Below are 12,326 nucleotides of genomic sequence, written 5' to 3'. Positions count from 1 at the left end.
TGCGTTGCAGGGCGAGACTGGGCTTCGTTGCGGTGCTTCCAGCTTGCGGTGCGGCGACAGAGCCGGAGTTCGGGTGCTGGCGTCGATCAGTCCGGACAGCGGTGCGAGTCGGGCGGTGCGTCGCAAAGCGTGCGAGGCGGTGCCCAACTCCGAAGCGTTCACAGGACACGAAGTCAGCATTAGTGACCGCGTTGGTCAGACCCGTACGAGTTGGTGTAGCAAGGCAATGCACGTCCCGGTGTCCACCCGTCGCTGTGCAGGCAACGGCTTGGTGAAGGCATCAGGACGGAGTCAGTGAGCTCAGAGATTGCGTTGTTCAAAGTGGACGTTGCTCGATGCGGGGCCTACAGGACACCGGGCCGGTCGGGAGAGTCGGTCACAGCTCCCTGCCTCTGTAGCCACTGAAACAGCGTTTCCAGCAGCAATCCACAAAGGCTGGTGAAGTCTACTGGTCCTGACACTTCTGTCAGGGGGCAAGCTCTCTTCCAAGTCCTTGGAGATCTTTCACAAGTTGAAAGTAAAGTACACAAAGTTCTTTCTCCTTTCCTTGGCAGTCAGGCAAGCACTGCAGGCCAATCCCTCAAGCAGCACTTCAGCTTGGGAATAGTCTCTCCTCAGTTTCTTCAGGTTCCTCTCCTCTGCAAAGGTTTCGTCTTGTAGTCCAAAAGTGATCTAATTTCTTGGGATCAGGGTCCCAATATTTATACCTCAAAATCCTTTGTTCTCTGATGGGAGAGGGGCTTGTGCCCAGTCCAAACCAACCAGTTCTGAAGCACTCTGTTTACCAGACTTCTCCTTTCCTTTCACAGCATAGGGCAGGCACATCAGACTCCCCACAGGAGGTGGAGCCAGCATTGTGGAAGGCAAGTACAGTCCTGGAGCACTTTGTTGACAATCTTCCTTCTCTTCTTTCAGTGTGCAGGGCAGAGACATCAGCCGCACCCCAGGAGGTAGAGCCTGCATTGTGGAAGGCAGGCACAGCCCTATTCAAGGTTCAGGTGCAACTCCTCCCTCCCATCTAGATGCAGGTCCCTCTATTCACCACTGGGCTGACTCATTCTGTCTCTTGGAATTCCCCAGCCCTGTCACTCACAAAACCAGACAAAGGAATACACAACCTCGCAGAGGCAGGCTGGAAAGGTTAGGCAAGCAAATACCTACTTTCTAAAAGTGGTATTTGCAAACACAGAATATTAAAACCCACTTTACTGAAAGATGTATTTTATCATTCTGAGTCCTGGCATACTAACCTCGAATTTCTACCATGTTCTCTGAGTCAGGATTATAAAATGTAATAATTCTAACAGCTCATTCTGGCCTATGGAGAACAGGTAGCCTTGCAATAGTGAAAAACGAAAATGGCTGTAATTCACTATTAGGACATGCCACACACATCAGGACTTGTCTTACCTTATACTTACAATGCACCATCACCCTGGGCCTACCATAGAGGTGACTAATATGAAGAAAAGGGAAGGTTTAGGGACTGGCAAATGGGTGCACTTGCCCAGTCAGCATGACAGTCCCAGACTGCACGCAGGCTCTGCAATGGCAGACCTTAGACACATTTTACAAGGCAGCTTCTGTGGGTGGCACAGCTAGTGCTGCAAGCCCACTAGCAGCATTTGGATTTACACGCCCTGGGCACACTAAGTGCACTGTACTAGGGTCTGACAAGTAAACCAAATAGTCAATCATGGAATCACTAATTAATACATTCATTTACAGTAGAGAGCATTTGCACTGTGGCACTGGACAGCAGTGGCACAGTGCCGAAAGCATCTAACACCAGCAAAAACACATGAGGCAACAGAAAAAATGGAAGGGAGACCCACGCCAATGGTGCCAGGTCTAACAGGGACGTTACAGTTAAATTCAGATTTTACACACAAAGGAGCATAGAAATTCAGCAGTTATAGTTTCCTGAGCTTTCTATAACTTATACCCCCACAATGCACTGCTTATGGCCTCACATATTACATCACTCATGACGTGGTCAGTGATATTACCGATGTCATCTCAAATGACATTAATGAGAACATCACCGATTACATCATCCACAGAACCACTCATACATCCTCTTAAACATGCATATAACCACTCATAGACACACTCATACAACCACTCACAAACCCACTAACAGATCCATAGAACCAGTCACCAGTCATGAGCCAGCCCCAGTAGGAAGGCACTGAAGCTCTGGGGTACCACCAGCACACAGGCTGACCCAGGCTCAGTAACCTTACGCTCACTATACAGGAGACCATTCTCTCAGTAGATCCAATGTGACCCAGACTGATCACCTGCTGCCTGGCTTGCAGCCTGTTGCTGCAAGCCCTCAATAGAAGGGCATTCTCTCTTCTCCCTGCAGAATTCTTCACTGGAGGACCCCCCTTCCTGCTGCCAATGGGTCAGCTCAGGCAGGTCCCCCAGTTCAGCTACCTGCTCCCCTGTAGGCTCCAGGGCATCCCCCTCAGGGTCTACCTCCTCCTGGACCATGGGAACTTCGGGGGTTGGTTTCCCGTGCCCCCTGCCTCTTCTCTCCAAAGCAGGATCCTGGGCCTCCCTCACAGGCTCCAGGTCCTCTTGAGCACCCCAACTGGCTGCCATTGACCGGGTGGTCACGCACTCCCAGTCAGGCAGACCCACCATCCTCAGGTGAGTACTCTTCTCCACCTTCTCCCAAGGTGAGCTCTCCAAATCATTCCCCAACAAACAGTCAACAGGCATGGCTGGCCTCACAGCTACCTGAAGAGTACCAGAGACCCCCCCACTCAAAGGGAACCTGAGCAATGGGACAATGGCTCTCTGTGTTGTCTGCGTTAACAACTCAGCAGAATGCATGTGGGACAACCTGCTCTTGAGACACCAGGTGACACCTGACAGCTGTCACACTGGCTCCTGTATCTCTAAGAGCCTCCACCTTTTGGCCATTGATGGTCACCCACTGCCCATATTTCTTAGTGTTCCTGGGCAGTTGGTTCTCATGGACCACCTCACAGTCTCCTAAAGAGACAAAGGACGTTTCTGCGGGATCCCACCCACCTTGGACATCAATCCCCTCCCCAAAGGCTACACTTGCCATCTGCCGGGGTGGAGCACCAGTGGGTGCTGCTTTTCCAAATAGGCGGCACCTGGGATCACTCGCCTTGTGACCCGGGTTCTCACATTTGTAACATCTCAGGGGCCCCTGTAGAACAGGACTACCTGTCGAAACCCCTTGCTTTCTCTCAGGGGGAGGCTGGGAACCTTTCCCTTGGTTCCCTTGGGAATTACTTTGGGGCCCTCTGCGGAACTCCCTCTGTTTACCCTTGTCCCCCACTCTTCTGCTGGGGACCCTGCCCACCTTTTCTGAGTCTCCCATGTGACCCTTGTGGACCCTGGTACTGACCCAGCGGTCTGCCTCCACAGCAAGCTTCCTAGGGTTAGTCAGCTTGCTATCAATCAGGTGCTGACGCAGCTCTGGAAAACAATTATCAGACAAGTGCTTCCATGCAATCAAATCAAAGACACCTTGAAAATCATTAACTTTACTGCCCTCTACCCAACCATCCAATGCTCTGCAAAATAAAGTGACATATTCAACTCAGGTACTGTTTTCTATCTTCTTGCACTTCCTGAACCTCTGCCTCTAGAGTTCAGGGGTTAAACCATACCTAGTCATGAGTGCATCTTTAATGTGGCTATAGGAATTATGGACTTCAGAAGGCAAGTCCAACAGTTTGTCCCGCCCCTCACTAAGGAACCTTCCCCACAACCACGCTCCCCAATCTCTCTCAGGGACCCGGTGAGAAGACATGGCTACCTCATAGGCTCTGAACCATTGCCCAATATCATCACTTTAAAAAAACTCTTTTACCACATCTTTGGGGATATACACGCTACCTTCCACAGGCACTGGCTTTTAAATCCAACTCCCTCAAAACTTTGTCATGTTCCAACTGCAATCTCTTTTCCTCTAGAGCCATTTTCTTGCTTTCTAACTCCAGTTGCCCATTCAATTTGAGCTACGCCATCTCCATTTCGTGCATCCTGTTTTCTTTCCTGTCTGCCAACTCTTCTGGGGACAGACCTCGGGCAGAAACACTGCTACCCACTGGGGAGGAGGCGCCCCCCTTTCTAAGACCCAGTGGTCCACCAAGCTGCTGCTCTGCATCCTCATACTCCACGAAATCTCCAGGGGCATTCCTTGCCTCAATCCAGGCCCTCAGCGCCTTGTGGTACTGCTCCTTCCTGGAGATTCCGGTCAGGGGAATTGTAAACTTTTTGCAGAAGCTCCTGAGCGGCTTATTGGTGTAGCTTTCTATTTTCTCTTCCTCCCAATCACAGTCAACAGATGCAACAGATGCTGCCTCTTCCATGATGGTTGAATCAGGCATTTACTTGGCAAAAATGGAGATCCCAGGCAAAAACAAGTATCAGAAGTACGTGGTTGCATTATGGTCTGCACTCACTAAGTAGTGTTCACCAATCACTGTATATGAGTCACAAATGCAAGTCCAGATCCCTCCGCTGACCAACAATGTTAGAATTTGGGGGTCTTTAGTTAGCACAGGTAGGTACTTGTAACAAATAGGAACCCTCTCCTCTAGTCAGGGTAAGGGGGCACACTCCTAAAATAACCCCTGCTCACCCCCTTGGTAGCTTGGCACGAGCAGGCAGGCTTAACTCAGAGGCACTGTGTAAAGCATTTGTGAACACATACAGTAACCCAGTGACAACACTACAAATGGAGACCACACAAGGTTTTATATAAAAAAGAAGTATTCTTTTATATAGAGTTACCACAAGACCAATAAATGACAAAAATAATCCACAGTACTATTAGAATTCAACAGTTATGGTTAAAAGGCTTAAATCAAGCTTCTGTGCGAGTCGGTAGCCCTGTCCGGCTACAGTGTTGTTGAAATAACACGGAGTCTAACAAATCCAGCGGACTGCGTCGGTACGGGCCCACTCAAATGTCAACAGACTCAGTCACAGTACCTTTTACTTGATGCGGCCGGCACGGACGTGCGAGCCGCTTCCGGTGTTCGTCGCGGTGCAGAAAAGAAAGCGTTGCAGGATGCTTTGTCCCTCGATGCAGTGCAGGCAGTGGCCCGTTGACGTAGTCGGTGGATCCAAGGCGTGCGTTGCAGGGCGAGACTGGGCTTCGTTGCGGTGCTTCCAGCTTGCGGTGCGGCGACAGAGCCGGAGTTCGGGTGCTGGCGTCGATCAGTCCGGACAGCGGTGCGAGTCGGGCGGTGCGTCGCAAAGCGTGCGAGGCGGTGCCCAACTCCGAAGCGTTCACAGGACACGAAGTCAGCATTAGTGACCGCGTTGGTCAGACCCGTACGAGTTGGTGTAGCAAGGCAATGCACGTCCCGGTGTCCACCCGTCGCTGTGCAGGCAACGGCTTGGTGAAGGCATCAGGACGGAGTCAGTGAGCTCAGAGATTGCGTTGTTCAAAGTGGACGTTGCTCGATGCAGTGCCTACAGGACACCGGGCCGGTAGGGAGAGTCGGTCACAGCTCCCTGCCTCTGTAGCCACTGAAACAGCGTTTCCAGCAGCAATCCACAAAGGCTGGTGAAGTCTACTGGTCCTGACACTTCTGTCAGGGGGCAAGCTCTCTTCCAAGTCCTTGGAGATCTTTTACAAGTTGAAAGTAAAGTACACAAAGTTCTTTCTCCTTTCCTTGGCAGTCAGGCAAGCACTGCAGGCCAATCCCTCAAGCAGCACTTCAGCTTGGGAATAGTCTCTCCTCAGTTTCTTCAGGTTCCTCTCCTCTGCAAAGGTTTCGTCTTGTAGTCCAAAAGTGATCTAATTTCTTGGGATCAGGGTCCCAATATTTATACCCCAAAATCCTTTGTTCTCTGAGGGGAGAGGGGCTTGTGCCCAGTCCAAACCAACCAGTTATGAAGCACTCTGTTTACCAGACTTCTCCTTTCCTTTCACAGCATAGGGCAGGCACATCAGACTCCCCACAGGAGGTGGAGCCAGCATTGTGGAAGGCAAGTACAGTCCTGGAGCACTTTGTTGACAATCTTCCTTCTCTTCTTTCAGTGTGCAGGGCAGAGACATCAGCCGCACCCCAGGAGGTAGAGCCAGCATTGTGGAAGGCAGGCACAGCCCTATTCAAGGTTCAGGTGCAACTCCTCCCTCCCATCTAGATGCAGGTCCCTCTATTCACCACTGGGCTGACTCATTCTGTCTCTTGGAATTCCCCAGCCCTGTCACTCACAAAACCAGACAAAGGAATACACAACCTCGCAGAGGCAGGCTGGAAAGGTTAGGCAAGCAAATACCTACTTTCTAAAAGTGGTATTTGCAAACACAGAATATTAAAACCCACTTTACTAAAAGATGTATTTTATCATTCTGAGTCCTGGCATACTAACCTCGAATTTCTACCATGTTCTCTGAGTCAGGATTATAACATGTAATAATTCTAACAGCTCATTCTGGCCTATGGAGAACAGGTAGCCTTGCAATAGTGAAAAACGAAAATGGCTGTAATTCACTATTAGGACATGCCACACACATCAGGACTTGTCTTACCTTATACTTACAATGCACCCTCACCCTGGGCCTACCATAGAGGTGACTAATATGAAGAAAAGGGAAGGTTTAGGGACTGGCAAATGGGTGCACTTGCCCAGTCAGCATGACAGTCCCAGACTGCACGCAGGCTCTGCAATGGCAGACCTTAGACACATTTTACAAGGCAGCTTCTGTGGGTGGCACAGCTAGTGCTGCAAGCCCACTAGCAGCATTTGGATTTACACGCCCTGGGCACACTCAGTGCACTGTACTAGGGTCTGACAAGTAAACCAAATAGTCAATCATGGAATCACTAATTAATACATTCATTTACAGTAGAGAGCATTTGCACTGTGGCACCGGACAGCAGTGGCACAGTGCCGAAAGCATCTAACACCAGCAAAAACACATGAGGCAACAGAAAAAATGGAAGGGAGACCCACGCCAATGGTGCCAGGTCTAACAGGGACGTTACAGTTAAATTCAGATTTTACACACAAAGAAACATAGAAATTCAGCAGTTATAGTTTCCTGAGCTTTCTATAACTTATACCCCCACAATGCACTGCTTATGGCCTCACATATTACATCACTCATGACGTGGTCAGTGATATTACCGATGTCATCTCAAATGGCATTAATGAGAACATCACCGATTACATCATCCACAGAACCACTCATACATCCACTTAAACACGCATATAACCACTCATAGACACACTCATACAACCACTCACAAACCCACTAACAGATCCATAGAACCAGTCACACACCCACTCACTCACCCATACAGATACTCCCATAGCCATTCACCCATATACCTACTCACATAGCCACTCACTCACCCATACAGCCACTCACACTCCCTCACTCACCCATGCAGCCGCTCAACAGCTACTCACATACCCACATAACCACTTATTTACCAATTCACGAATCTATGCAAGGACTCACATGCCTACTCACTCACCCATACAGTCACTCACACAGACACTCACTCTCTAATACATTTACTCACACACCCACACACTTAACCAAACATCCACTCAAATAGCCACTCACTCATCCATGTAGCCACTTATACACACATTCATCCATACAGTCACTCACACAGCCACTCAGTCACCCATACAGCCAATCACACACCCCAATCACCAATCATACAGCCACTCACACACCCACTCACTCAGCCATGCAGCCACTCAGACACCCACTCACACACCAATACAGTCACTCACACATCCATACAGCTACTCGCCCACCCACATATTCACCCATATAGCTACGCACACACCCACTAATTCACTCATGCAGCCACTCATACAACACACCCACTTGCACACAGTCACACAGCCTCTCACATAATATGTTAGAAATAGTATCACTCATTAGTAGTACACAAAGTATACTAATTTAACTTTTGTAGTACCTTGGTATATATGTTTAACACTCATAAACATTTAGAAAACACTCACAGTCACTGGAAGATGTCATCAGTGATGTCATTTGAGATGTCATCAGTGATGTCACTGACCATGTCATGAGTGGTGTAGTATGTGAGGACATAAGTACTGTATTGTGGGGGTGTTAGTTATAGTTAGCTCAACTAACTACAACTGCTGAATTTCTGTGGTTTTGTGCATATATAAACTGGGCCTGGCTATAACATCCCTGTAATCTTTTATGTTTTTCAGTGGATTTCTACGTTTTTTTATTCTATTTCCTAACTATAACATCCCGGTAACCTTTGTTTTTTTCAGTGAATTTCTGTTTCTTTAATGTTGTTCCCTTACTATAACGTCCCTGTAACCCTTTGGGTTTTTTTGTGAATTGGGAAGGCTTTTTTGATTTTATTTCCTAACGGTAACCTGTAACCTTTGAGAGTGGATATGTGAGTGGATGTGTGGGTGACTGTATGGGTCTGTGAGTAGGTGTGTTAGTTTCTGTGATTAGGTCTGTAAGTGGGTCTTTGCGTGCCTGTGTGGATCTCTGAGTTCACATGTGAGTTGCTGTGTGGGTTTGTGAGTGGGTGTAACAGTGCCTGTGTGGGTGTAAAAGCATCTCTGTGAGACTCTGAGTGCATCTGTGAGTACCCTCATGGGTCTGTGAGTTGGTGTGTAAGTGGCTGCGTGAGTCGGTGAGAAGGTGTGACTGCATACATGAGTATGTGACTCGGTATGTCAGTGGATGCGTGGGTCTCTGAATAGGTCTGTGAGTGCCTATGAGTTGGTGTGTCTAAATGGGTGTGAGGGTACCTGTATGGGAGTCTGAGTGTTTTTTTTAAGTGTGGCAAGATTCAAGAATCCATCAAGGATTTATGTGGGGGGGCCACACTGAGCCACACAGAGGATCCGCGGATTCCTGAATTGGAAAAAAAGAACAATAAAACTCAATTTCGTACCCAACATTGGTCCCTCTGACACGTCTCTAACACACTGATGGGGTCAGGGTACCTCAACCCTGATACCTTTATTCATTTTTCAGATACATTTTAAGGACCCAGAACTATTTGCTGATACTTAAAATGGCCACCCCTAGTGCTGTGTCACTTTGCAGATCCCCCACAGGGCATCTCGGTAGGGTCCATGTCCCTAGATATCTATATTTCTTTTTTCTTCAATAACTCTGCAACTACTGAATGGATTTACAACAAACCACAAAAAGGGGTCTTTCTGGACCAACAGTTGCCTCTCTGCGACATTTAGTGTAATTCCGTCCAGTAGTTCAGGCTGAATCTGTGTTCAAAATCCCTAGGGAAAATTGCATGACGAACGCACATTTTTTGACCCCCACCCTTTTTCTCAGCCCTCGCTTGATGGATCACTCTGACACTTTCCATGCAGAACTAGACATAGTGTGCCACTTTGTTTTTGGAAACTTTTGTGAAGATTCCTCAAACAGCGCTAAAAGTTATAAGCAAGTCAGAACACACTTTTTCTTTGGAAACGATGTCCTAACTATAACTAAATACTGTTGACTACCACTTGGTTAGTAGGATATATATATATATATATATAAATATATATATATATATATATATATATATATATATATAGAAACCAAGTCTCCAAACACTGCAAAACACTCCTGCAATAGAAGACACGGACCCCAGGCTGCAGTAAGGTAGGTTTTATTCTCCTCTCAGGTAACGCGTTTCGAGCAACACGTGCTCTTGATCACACACCATACGTATATATATATATGAACGCTCCTGTTGCACCATTCACGAGTCACTCCTGCAGCGGGTGCCGTTTTTCGCGGTGGTGCACCGCGATACAAAATAACTGCTCCACTTGCTCCAAAATATCCCAGCCGGGATTAAAAGCAAAGTAAGGCACTCACGGGGTCTGTCAATCTCAGCAACAGTATTTATTCAACAGACGCGTTTCGGGAGAGCGCTCCCTTCGTCAGTGTTTCACACAAAACACGCGTAACAGCAGCATGTTATAACATTTCATTTCCGTCAAAGCGGGCATAGACATAAACAAAGGACAGACTGTAAGTCTTAGTCATACGCGCCATCTTGTAGTGTCTAATACCCTCATTTGCAAAAGATAAGTGTGTGATCTCATTAAACCTTCAACCTTATTGCATGAATAGTAGTTATTATTCATTATATTCAATGTTGATGGCCATGAGGTTTACTGGTAATTCACATAAACGCGAACATTTTAAAACGCTAAAATGCGTATTCAGTAACCCTCTAAATGAAGGGATCTCAATTTACCGCCGTGAATCGGCTTTGGCAGAAATCATACTGCCCCTTAATTACAAGCACCAGTTTAGTGCATAACGACTACAGACCAACAGGTCTGCCTGTCAGAATCTCGCCGTGGATCGGCATCGCAGCCCATACGGCTGCTCAATGTCTCAGTATACCTCATGGCCATAACTCCACATTTTTAAATTCAAAGGCAGGTTACTGCATAATACACACACATCATCTGTTATAAACGGTACCAAAGCTTCAGTTATCAGAACAGGACCTAAGCATTTATCAGATGTGACTCGGTTAACCAAATGACAATTCCAAGGTCAAAATCAAAACCAAAATCAACAGAATTTGTCCATACCACAGTGTGAACCAAAACCATGTCAGCTTACTCTGCTGACATTATTTCAAGAGCATTTCACAGCAAAAAACTAATCTTTTATTGTCTAGCCCAGGTGTGTTGATAATTCCTCCCCCATGTTAAGCCCCCCTGGGGCCTTCGTTTCCATATCTAATATGTAGCGGGACTCCAACCTTCTGAGCATCTGTAACCTATTTCCTCCTCTGGGATTATCCACTACATAATCCACACAGAAGAACCTAAGTAGATCCCTATTGCTGTTGTGCTTGATAGCGAAGTGACGCGCGACCGGATAAGAAAAATCCTTATTCGCGATCGCTCCCATATGCTCGAGTATTCGTAGTTTTACCGGATTGATTGTGCTGCCAACGTATCTAAGTTGGCATGGACATACCAAACAGTAAACTGCGTGGTCCGTGTGGCAGGACATAAACTTCTGTATTCTCTTTCCCCCTTTGACACCTCTTACCTCGTATGACAATGTATGCCTACTGAAGGCGCAGGCCTTACATTTGCCACACGGGAAGAAGCCTTTGGTTTCATTCAGGGTCCCAGAACTCTTCTTCGTAGAGCTAAGATGGCTGTGGATCAGATGATCTCGTATGCTTCTGGCCTTACCAAAAGTGATCAAAGGAGCAGCTGGCAAATCTGGTCCAACTATCTGATCAGTTTTTAAAATGTGCCAGTGTTTATGCATAATTGCTCTTAATTGCCAGGAGTTAGCTGAGTAGGGGGTTATCATTCGAAATTGATTTGCCACATTCGACTTGGTTTTGGTCTTAGGTTCAAAAAGAGAGCATCTTGAGAGTCCTCTGACTCGATCAAGTGCACTGTTTAGGAGGTTGCGTTTATATCCTCTTTCAGAGAATCTCTCGATACTCTCTCGTGCAGACTTTTCAAAATCACTGTCTAAAGTGCAGTTGCGTCTCAATCTGAGTAGTTCTCCGTAAGGGATACTCCTCACTAATTTTTCAGGGTGGCTACTTGTGGCGTGTAAAACGCTATTTCCCGCAGTTGGCTTACGGTATAAGGAGGTGCAAATTTTATTATCCCTTATGGTGACCAACAAGTCTAGATAGCTAACCTGCTCCTTATTAATCTCCCCTGAGAATCTCAGATTGCACTCGTTGTTATTGAGTAATTGGACAAACTGTTTGGCCTCTTCTGTAGACCCATCCCAAACAAGGAACAGGTCGTCGATATACCTGTACCAAGCAATGACCCTCCTGTTGGAACTCTCATGTTGTGGGGCCCAGGCTACCTGCTCCTCCCCCCAGCCCACGAACAAGTTCGCGTAGCTGGGGGCGAAGCAGGAACCCATCGCTGTACCAGATAGTTGTTTATATATCTGATCCTGAAATGTAAAGATGTTAAAATACAAACAGAATTGGATAAGGTTCAACAACATTTTGTTGTGCATTGCAAATTTTAAAGGTTTCTTATCCAAGAAGTATTTTACAGCAGACAGGCCTTTCTCATGATCGATAACCGTGTAAAGGCTTGTGATGTCAAGAGTCACGAGTGTATAAGTTGAATGCCACTCGATTTTTTCAATTTTCTCAATAAAGTCAGATGTATCTCTTATATATGACTTAAGTGAGATCACAAATTCAAACAGGTAGTGGTCAAGGTATTTGGACAGATTTTCAGTTAGGCCGCCAATGGACGAAATGATGGGTCTGCCCGGCGGATTATTGATGCATTTGTGGACCTTGGGAAGGTGATAAAATGTT

The 12,326-nt window shown here is 47.0% G+C and overlaps 1 protein-coding gene across 1 annotated transcript in view; it reads right to left on the bottom strand.

The window, feature by feature from the left end:
• Positions 1-12,326, bottom strand: part of LOC144782641 (uncharacterized) — a 589,272-nt gene that overhangs the window by 190,365 nt on the left and 386,581 nt on the right. The window lies entirely within an intron of this gene.

Source organism: Lissotriton helveticus, chromosome 9 (assembly GCF_964261635.1).
Source record: "Lissotriton helveticus chromosome 9, aLisHel1.1, whole genome shotgun sequence".
Classification (NCBI taxonomy): Eukaryota; Metazoa; Chordata; class Amphibia; order Caudata; family Salamandridae; genus Lissotriton; species Lissotriton helveticus.
This window is presented reverse-complemented; position numbering and strand designations above follow the sequence as displayed.